The 10,593-nt window shown below is 46.4% G+C and overlaps 1 pseudogene; it reads right to left on the reverse strand.

Moving 5' to 3' along the window:
* Nucleotides 1-743: 743 nt before the first annotated feature.
* On the reverse strand, nt 744-2,065 carry LOC142460948 (U6 snRNA-associated Sm-like protein LSm5 pseudogene; annotated as a pseudogene).
* Nucleotides 2,066-10,593: the final 8,528 nt, after the last annotated feature.

Genomic DNA, 10,593 nt, shown 5'->3' on the forward strand with positions numbered 1-10,593 from the left:
CTGAGGGGATGCTCCGTTTAAAATGACTCATTGAAGAAAGAAAAGCCGCTGTGTGGAAAACTTAATTAAGTAGTATACATATAAAATGTTTCCCGTTTAAATTCAAAGGAGGACTTAAACAGTGACTACAAAATAGTAAGTTTGAGATGAACAAGTTTTTAAAAAATAAAATACACACTGAGAGAGAGTATACAGTAAAATGGGCTTATCTACATTTTCGACAACATGTATACATTACCTGTGCATTGTTTATTTTTAAAGGGGTTAACAGAATTTGAATTCAATAGAAAAGCCCCTCTTATGAAACGTGAGAGCTTGTACTAAATTTTGTTAGTAACCACTTCAAATGTTTAAAATGCACTTACTCAAAGTCAAAGTTCATCAATCTCTTTGGAATAATTTTTGTTTGAAAAGCAAATGGCCGTGTAATTTAGGAAGCAAATAGGCATAAAAACAAGTGACAATCTTTGTCACATTGACCATTACAGTAAAATAAGTAAAGCTGCAATTAACCAAAAGCACCTTTATTTTCATCATTAAACAATAAACTGTTAACTTTTTGTTCTCCCAAGATGATTGTGATTACCTTTCACAAAAATTGGGCATTTACATTGCATCTTCAAAGTATTTCCCTTTAGCGGGAAACTTAGCATCATAGTATCTCAAGATTAAAAAGCTAAAAACAATCCATCTCGTGGCTTTTATAAACCAAACAGAAGCAAACGCAAGTCAAGAAAATCCCCTCATGCTTCAGGTCCTTCTCCAGGAACCAGCATTGTTCTGTTATTTCCATTTAGCAAACTCTGGTCTAATTTAGTAATTCTTCCTTCTGGTGCGATTTCAAAGTCAGTGACGTCTTCCAATACCATATTGACAAAGTCATCGAAACCTAGAAGGTGCCAACAATTTCCTGTCGCTCTTCATCACAATGCGAATTCTTGATCCTATTCATGTGTCCACAGGCTCCAGAGGCAGCAGCTGCGACTGGGTGTAGCAGTGTTCGCCACCATGGCTGCTCCGGAAGTGCCAGAGCGCTATTCTTGACGGCCGGCCTCGGGGTAAAGGCCTCGGGGAGCTCGAGTACGAGTTTCCTCGGAGTGACAGCGACAGAAGCACGCGGCAACTGGACAGCAGTTTGCTCGGGCCAATGTGTCCTTTGATTGAGCAAGACTTTGCTGGCAGGTGCCAGCAGCCTCGCGCTCTAGCCTGTCTCACCACCACCTTATCCGGTCAGGGGAGTCTTTTTTGCGTGTCGTGGGTGCTGACCCCTGTTCTGACGGTGCTTACTGCTATACCGGTGCCTCCCAGATTCGCAGCTTCTCGTGATCTAGAGCTCTTTGACAGCAGAATTGCTGTTGTGGTTGCCCAAGCAGGGAGAAGATGCATCACCTCCCGGCTGCCCAAAGAACTGACAAGTGTGTGTTGGAAGTAGGGCAGCCAGACACTCCTTGGAGGCAAGGACGGGGAGACATCGTCTGATATATCACTTCTCCCTGGAGAAGGACATCACGTGTGGTAAAGTGGAAGGACACACACACACACACACACACACACACACACACACACACACAAAAGGAAGGTCCTCAATGAGATGACTTGACCCAGGGGCTGCCACAGGGGTGCCATCAGAAGCACCCTTGGGAGAATGATGCAGGACTAGGAGGGCTGCTAAGAGCTGGCATCGACCCAGCGGCACCCAACGACAACAGACCAAACTGTGCATGCGTCCTAGGACCAGTAAAAAAGAAACCAAAGCTGGACCAACCATGAGAAAGAAAGTAATCCTCAACAAAGCTTGGGGAACTATTTTCAAAGCTAGTGGGGTTTGGATCTGAAAGGGCGCTTTCTGAGGCAACTCCCGTGGAGGTCTGGGGAAGCGGACACTAAGAGGGTCCTATTGGTCCAGGGGCTCATGTTTCCAAGCCTCCCAGGGGTCACTCCAGCAGCTTTCCTTCAGGCTTCCAGAAATGTCATCGGAGTCTGATGGAAAGGAAAAGTTGAGCTTTTCCTGACAGGCGGCTTGCAAATTAGGAACCACAGGGTCCAGAGGACTGAACGAAGCCATCCAGGTAGGAGACAGTTCAGAGTTTTTATAAGAAGATATAAGGAACTTCAGTGAAACTCTGCCACAGGTTGACATTTAGGTCATAATTACAAAATTGGATGAGAGTACATCTGATTGGCAATAGATACATTTTTATTTTCTAAAGCGCTTTTGGGGGGTTGTGTTTGGCCTACAAGAGTTCTTAAATTGAGGGCATCAGACCTCAACACAATTATGGATTTATCCTAGTGTGGCCACAGGGAGGACGTGCACACCCCTAACGCTGATGTTGAACAGGCAAACATCCAGGGAACTGCTTTGGACCCGGCTTCCTAAGCAGCAAGAAAACCCTTAGACAAGCAAAATTGCATTCTTCTCTAAAATTGTTTACCAAGTTATTTTCTCAGGGTTTAGTGGACAGTTACAGGGATGACCAACTGAACTCTATGATGCAGAAGTTATTTGTTTATTCAAAATAAATTAGATTTTGCCTCAGATCTCAGCATTGCCACCATCTCACGTCAGCAGTCCTTGTTAATTCGGAGTTCCCTTACTCACTTTGGTGAATGTCCAAGACCAGTCGTTTTGGAGTTTTTGTCTTCTGAATAGATTAAAAATTCAGGTAGAGTATCTTTCATTCTTAAAAAAAAAAGACCATGTTGCTTGTAGCCATTTCAGATGAGTGAGTCAATCCTCTGGACTAAAGAATTTCACAGGAGATTGCTGATTTGTCTTGAACGTTTTCAGAGGCAGTTCAGGAAGTGTGGGGCCCAGGGACTTTTTCTCTCCTGGTCTGTCCCAGCGAGGAGTTGGCTTGGTGGCACCACGGAGTAGGCCACCTGGCGTTTCTATGATGGCCACGAGGGCCCATCAGGACCCTGGCTCCTTCTGTTTGTCTACTCTACAGACTTCATGTGTGGCCTCAATGTTCCTTTTTTCTTTTCTTTTTCAATCTCAACAGTAGTGTGTTCCAGGAAGGATGGAGGAAAACGGTGGGACAAGAGCAATCCTTATATGAGTACCAGGCCTCATTCAAGAGCCTTGGGAGGCCCACTACTTATTTTTAAGTCATACTTTGCTGCAATGAATTCTGGGAAATGTAGTCTTTTTAAGCTATGTGCCTTGATACCTGGAATAAAGTCTGGGTTCTATTAGTAAGAGAGAAGGGGAGAGTGGATATTAGTTAATCAGTTTTCAGCCTCTGCCACACTGTATGCATTTCGACTAAGAAACAAGGTGAAATTTGATTGACAGTACTGACTTAAGCCACCAGCACCAACAGTTGCTACATACAGTCTTTCCCTGCTTCGCATCCACACGCTTCTGACAGTGAGTGAAGAGTTAGCTGACTGTGAAGCACCTCCGGGCGGTGGAATTCTCAGACCCTGGCTAAGTTTGTGTGTTAGAAGCAGGAGTCTTGCCCGGTCAGTATCCTGTCCTACTTTTGCTCTAGATCAGAGGCGGGCGGGGACTGTCCAGCCTGTGGGCTGTATAAGGGCCCACTGAAGCATTGACACTAGCTAATGCCACGCACCTCACCAGAGAGAAGCAGCTCCAGCCATCGCACTGCGAGTGAGTTCATGTTTGACCAAATATCGCAGGCTAAATCTTTAAGTTGATGACCTTGGGGGGGCGGTCTGCAAATGATGTTATGAATATCCAGGTCGCCCTTGGTCGTAAAAAAGCTGCCGCCCCTCCCCCGCCCCGTCTCACACTGCTATAGAGAGTACTCTCAAGTTTAAATTTAACGTTGTGTCTGGTAAAGAAACAGCCGTAAGCTCAAGCTTGCTGCCAGGAAGTTGATTCCGACTCACAAGGACCCTAGAAACAGGGTAGACTTGCCCCTGGAGTTTCTCCTGCGGAAGGAGCAGCTCGTGGTTTTGACTCTGCAGTTAGCAGCGCAAACGTGTCCCCACCACACCCCCAGGTGCATTTAGCAAATGGAGAATTTCAAGTTTCTCTCCCTCTGCTCGTTTCTCTCTGTCTTTGCACAAATAGATGATTTTGGCAAAAGGATGCAGGTGAAACACGTTAGGCTGCGACAGACGAACAGCCCTCCATAGTGACGAGAGGGGAGCCTCACTGGGAAATCAAGTGAAGGCCAGGGACGGAGCACCTACACTGCAGAGGGGCCCTGATGGCTTCTTGGTGGGTGTGGCGGGGAAATGGGGAGGAGCAGCCTTACATTGGGAAGGAATGCTAGACTATAATTGTAGGGAACCCGGGGAGAATAAACCCAGTTCTGTGGTTCTGGGTAGACACTTCGAATATGTTTCTGCCCAACTCTCGGTGAACCTCGCCATGGGCTAAACACTATGATGACCTTAGAGGTTGGCCTTGCAGGGAACATGGCATCCCCCAAGGGCCACCCCAGAAGGACTCAATGGGAAAGTCGGGCTGAATGAACTGGACCCATCCTCAAAACTATCTGTGCCCTTGGACTTAGGGCTAAAATACCCTGATTGGAGAGGAAGCAAAAGATGGCCACCCCAAGACTGTGGAAATGGTGGTGGATGGACCTTGGGCGGGACCCCTGTCTTAGACAGTGTCCAATGACAGGGGACCCAGAACCACCATATATGTCGTGTCTCAATGCTCCCCGTGCAGTAACATGACAGGTTTTAATCTGGGAGGCAATGGTTTGCCCTTGCAAGAAATGATACAGAAAATCCCTACCACCCCCAGCACCAACCCCATGCTCAATGTAAACAGAGCTCAATCAATTAAGTAATCAATCCGTACAGAGCCACAACCCATGGATTGCAACTCAAAGTTAGACTATACCCACAAAAACTCATATCAAGGATACCTTAAATTCTATGCTATTGCATAAATTATTGATGTTATCAATGCAGTTGCCTTATACCCTAAGGGGGTGATTGACCATGTTTTCTTTCGTGTTTGCTTTGGGGGTTGGAGGGGTTTGTTTTGCTTTGTTTGTTTTTGTTCGGGTTGGCTCTGTTTATGTTTTTGTCACAATACAACCACCGAAGTAACCAGAGTGATTCATAACCTGGGACCAACAGATAGATTCTAGGTCCCCATTGTCATTCTTGCCCCAATCCAAGAACAGCTTGTTCTGATCACATGGCGCTGGCCAGTAGTTACCTTCATGAAAAGATCACAGAAGATAAGGGTTCTATAGGAAAGTGTGGTGAAGAAGGCAGATGGTGCCTGGCTATCAGATGAAATAGTGTCTGGGGTCTTAAAGGCTTATATTCAAACAAGCAGCCTTCTAAGCGAGGAGCCGACTAAGTCCACACAGAAGAAGCATGCCAGCCTGTGTGATCCAAAGGTGACAATAACAAAATCCAAATATGATGAAGGGATAAGTATCAGAGCTTAAATTGTGAACACCCAATTTCCAGAAGGCTATAGAGGACAGTGGGAATGCAAACTCCATCTGCAAAGTATCTACTCGGATAAAGCCTCCAGCAGATCCCTTCTAGCCACAGGCAAGGGACTCCAACAGCTTGACTCTGAGACAGATTATTGTAAGTTTGATGTGGTAGATTTAACCATGGTGTAATAGGACACTTGGTCAGTTAACCTTTCTCTTCACCCAACCTGAATTTGCTCTAGGCTCAAATATTTCTCAATTGTTCCAAGACAAGAAATGTCTTCTCTGGCTTGTTAAATATTATTGGTGGTCTTTTCTTTCTTACTCTTTATTCTTATCTCTTTTTTTCTTTCTGTTTCACTGTTTTGTTTTTTATTGTTACTGTTAGGGCTCCCAGTTTTAGAAGCACAGAAGGAGTGGATGTATAGAGACAATACCTGATGCAATGGTTTGTTGGGATTGAGGGAGGGGGCAAAGGGGAGTGTGGAGAATTAGGGAGCAATCAATGAATGGGGAGGGAGCATTAAACCTGATATAGTGTATCTACAACTCTTTTAATAAATGATTTAACTTTGGAAGTGTATCATATGTGAAGATTATATTTAAAAACTACTTTAAAAAAAAGAAACAAAAAAAGTGAAACATGTTTAGGGAGATTCCAGTTAAGTGACACCACATTTTCAGTACAGAATTCATCTCTGAACTTCGTGCTTTTCAGGGTCAAAGGTAAATGTTGTAGGCATTTTCTACCTCGCTGTGTTCTTGAGTGCCTTTGAGTTGCTTCTAACTCATAGTAACACAGCAGAGGAAACACTGCTCAGTCTTCCAACACCATCCTCATAATCGTGAAGTTTGAGCCATGGACACAGTTACCATGCCAATCCATCCTGTTGAAGATCTTCCTCTTTTTTACTGCCCCTCTGCTTTACCAAGCATGGTGTCCTTCTTTGGGGACTGGTCTCTCCCGATAACATGCCCTAAGGAACTTCCAACAATGTCTTCTAAGGAGAATTCTGGCTGTACTTCTTCCAAGGGATATTTGTTTATAATTCGACCAGTCCGTGAGGAGCCCTGCTGACATTGTGGATTACAGGTTGGACTTCTAGTCTCAAGGTCAGCAGTTTGAAACAACCAGCCACTCTTTGGAAGCAAGATGAGGCTTTTACTTCTGTAAAGATTTACAGTCTGGGAAACCCCTGGGGACAATTCTAAATGGACTCCGGGGCAGTGAGGTTGGTTTTTTGATTTTCTGCCAGTCCCTGGTATATTTGGTATTCTTTCCCCAAAAGCATTAATTCTGTTGTACAGTTTTCCATGTCTATGCAGTGACTGAAAATACCGTGGGTTTGGCCAAGTGCACCTCAGTCTGCAAAGCGATCTCTTTGTTTTTTCAACAATGTAAAGAGGTCTGGTGCTGCAGACTTGTCCAGTGCAGTGTGTTATCTGATTTGTCAACGGCTGCATCTGTGAGCATTGACTGTGAAGCCAAGTCAAATGACATCTTTGACAACTTTGTTCATTGGTGAGAATTTTCCCCAACTGCTAGATGGTATCGAATTGCCAACCTTTGGGTTAGCAGTTGAGCACCTAACCATCATACCACCACCAGGACTTCATACGGACCCATATGTACGCAGAAGTACATGTGTATATAATTACTGCGATAAAAAGATACATAAGGTCTTATGTCAAGGATGCAGATAGCTCTTGTGATAACGTCACAAATACCTAAATGCAGTAATATTCAGTGCTCTGCTGAAAGGAGCCAGCGCCATGAGCCCCCTCTGCTTCTCACTCTCCACAAACACCTGGCTCCTCCACAACCTTGTAGACAAAAGGCAGCTGTCGGTGCCTCACATTTGAGGATCAGAGAGGGCCAGAGCAGTTAAGAGGCAGACCTCAAGTCACACAGGAAATGTGGGGGCAGAGCTGACATACATTGTCAGCCTCCTTGTTCTGGGCATCAGTGTGCCAGGAGCAGCGGCACATGTGGTCACCAGGCCCTTTGTTTGAACAAGTCCGCCGGGCTCCTTCCAGGTAATGATGGAACACATTTTGTAGGTGGTGAAAATGGAGCAGTACGGACTGTTGGAAGCTTCCCAACCGAGAGGGAAGGCGTTCTGCTCCTGGCCAGAGCTCCTTAAAGTGTCTCTGGTGCTGTGGATGGAGCTCTGGATGCATGGTGCTTATAGCACTTGGTTTACTAGCTGAAAGTCCGAGGGTTCTAGCCACCAGCCACTGCATGGAGGGAGAAGTGGCAGTCCGTTTCTGCACAGGTTTCAGTCTTTGAACACCTGCAGGGCCCTTCTCCTCTGTCAGAGTCGCTGTGAGTTGGAATCAACTCAGTGGCAACGGGTTTTGGTTTCTGATCTCACGGAGACGTCCGGAAGCGAGCAGGGCTGCTCTGTTGACTCGCCCCACATCCTATTTTACGGTCTCCTTTTCCCTTCTTCTATCCTCTTTTCCCTCTCCACCTCCCCCAACTTGTGCCTTTGAAGCAGGGATTACTGGGGAGAATAAAAGCCAAGCAAAAAGCCAACAACAACCCTGAACCCATGGCCATGGAGTCGATTCTGGCTCATAATAACAGTTTAACGGGTTTCTGGGGCTGTAAATCTTTACCGAGCCTCAGCTTTCTTCCACAGACTGGCTGATGGGTTTGAACTGTCAACCTAGTGGTTAGCAGTTCAAAGCTTATTGGACAGTACCTGACCCTGCCTGAAAGCCCTGCCTGCATTTTTACCTAAGAGCCCGAGTGCTAATATGACTTCCCTTTTACCAGAGCCTCCTGACTGTCTTGTTCACACAACCTGGTCGGTCAATACTGGCAAGGCTAGTATCTGTGCCAACCTAGCCAACTCAACCTCCACCAGTGGTTCCATCTGATCTGGTCTGCTCTCGGGAAGAGTGACTGCTTCTGGGGATGTCACCGAGGGACTAGGGCATGCCTAGGCTCCCTCTCCCTGCAGCCCTCACCCCCAAAACGTACTATTTCATCAGTTCAAAGCCTCATCTCCAGAAGGCCCGGGTTGAATGCCAGCATCCTCAGTCATTTTGCCATGAGTCTGTTCACCAGCTTCAGAAGCTCTGGTGTGTGTGGCCCAGCGTGCTGATCCACCTTCCAACCACGTGCTGTGCTCAGACACATCTGTGTGGATGAAAGTTTCTATCTCACCTGACTCATTTGCGGGTGTAGGGGTGGGGATGTGTTAACAGAGTAAAGAGGTGCAAGAACTTAGATTTTGTGACTCCACACAAAAAGAACCAAAGGAAGGAAGGAAGGTGACGCAGAAAGAGGTGAAATGTTGGTTGGTATGAAATTGGGGGGCAGAGTGAAGGCAGGGACCCCCTGGACTCCTGGGGGTTTGTCCTGAAGAAACAAAGATGTCGGCCAACTCTTCCAAGTGCTAAGATAGTGGTGAAAAATGGCAAACAGTTGCTAGGTAATGAAAAATTAAATAAATTATTTGTTCCATCAGCCCAAAATGAAATGCTATTTACCCCTTAAAAAGGATGCTACGAGTGTTGATTTATTAAAGCTCCATAGTGCAATTCCATTTTTTAAAAAGATGGAAAAAATAGGTATTTTCTGCATATGCAAGAAGTGTTCAGGACTAGATACCATAACATTAGCTGTCGATTATACTTCAGGTCAAGAAAGGGGTGGTTCTTATTTCCATATTGATGAGCCTGTTCTCCCAAGGAGTCCCACCGCCTCTGGCAGCACCAATGAAGAGACGTGTGTGCGGGGCACCAGTTTCCCCTCTCAGCCTCCTCACCAGTCTGTGCTGCTGGTTGGTTTGAGAGGAGGGCTGGGCTGGCAGCCCTGCGACAATTCTGCTCCCTAAGACAGCGTGACAGTCCTAGAGTTTCCGCATTGCCAGGCCTCCACTCAGCTCCACCGGGCTCAAGGCACATTGGTAGTCCCCCTTCTCAATCACTCTCTCGGCAGCACAAGCACTGGGAGAGGAAATGTTGTCAAAGATCTTCTCAAACATCCCGCAGCCTTTTGGTATGAAAATCTTTTCTTGATTAAAAAGTGTTTTGTTTTTATTTTAATAGCAGTTGTCTCACAAAGTATTAGTCTTTTTGTCATACCCAAAGAAATAGACTTTGGGGGTTACCAGGGGTGGGAGGGGAAGAAAAGGGAGGAAGCAATGGGCTAGACTAGAGGGTGTCAGCTAGGTGTTAACTTGGGCGAAGGGGAAGATAATAGACTACTAGAGGGGGACGGGGTAAAAGGTGGGGTAGGGGGGTCTGGGCTGGGCTAAGCCATTGGGAGGCTTGCTTGCTACGTTGCTATTGTTGATTGCAACATCAATGATCCAGTATGTAAATTTTAAACCCCCTCATAATTCACAAGAAAGAGTTTGAGAAAAAAAAGAACACATCACAGCCTTGCGGAAACGCTGAGGAAGGCTTCTACTCCGCCCACACAAAGTCTCCAAGCACTAGAAGTGGCTTGAGGACCATGAACTTGGCAGCAACACGGGTTTTCTGTAGAGATGGGGACGGCTTCATTTGAAAGGATTCTGTTCCTATCGGCTCACCCCTCCCTTGTTATTTTATGAATTTCTACCTTTATACAATATCATGTGGGGTTATTAACAGGCTATGGGTGGTTGTCCCGCAGCATCAGCAAAGTCTGTGGACCCAATAATGGGTGGATCGCAGGAGCTCAAGAACCCCTTGCTCCCTCCTGGTTGGAGAAGCAGCACCCCAATGGCTGGAGGAAAGAGCCTCCAGAGAGCAGCGAGTCAAGGGCCCCACCCTGGCTTCCTGTGTCACTCCACCACCTGCTCCCCACCTCGGAATTTCTGTGCCCTGCGTTGTAAGCTAGTCTGGGAGGAGGTCTGGATTGAGTCCGAGCCATGGTCCCCACCAGCTCTTCCAGCATGACTTGGAAAACACAATACTTATGGGGATCTCTGGCCACCTCTTTCCACCTTTGACCCCAATATTTGCCCGCCAAGGTATTGTGACGCCTGTGGTGTAGGGAAGATAGAGTGTTGCTTCAATCACAAGAAACACATTTAATAAAAAGTTACCTTCCCCGCCCCCCACGAAAATAACAATAAGGTGAATGGATTTGCAAGGAAGAGACATGGAAGGGGGTGTGGCTATGGCTTATCCTGTGAGGAGAGATCTGCCTTTGAAGTCAAGTCTTGCAGCAGCCGCCTCCCAGGGCTCGGTCAGGTCCGTGTCCAGG

The sequence above is a fragment of the Tenrec ecaudatus genome, chromosome 11 (genome assembly GCF_050624435.1).
Source record: "Tenrec ecaudatus isolate mTenEca1 chromosome 11, mTenEca1.hap1, whole genome shotgun sequence".
Lineage (NCBI taxonomy): Eukaryota > Metazoa > Chordata > Mammalia > Afrosoricida > Tenrecidae > Tenrec > Tenrec ecaudatus.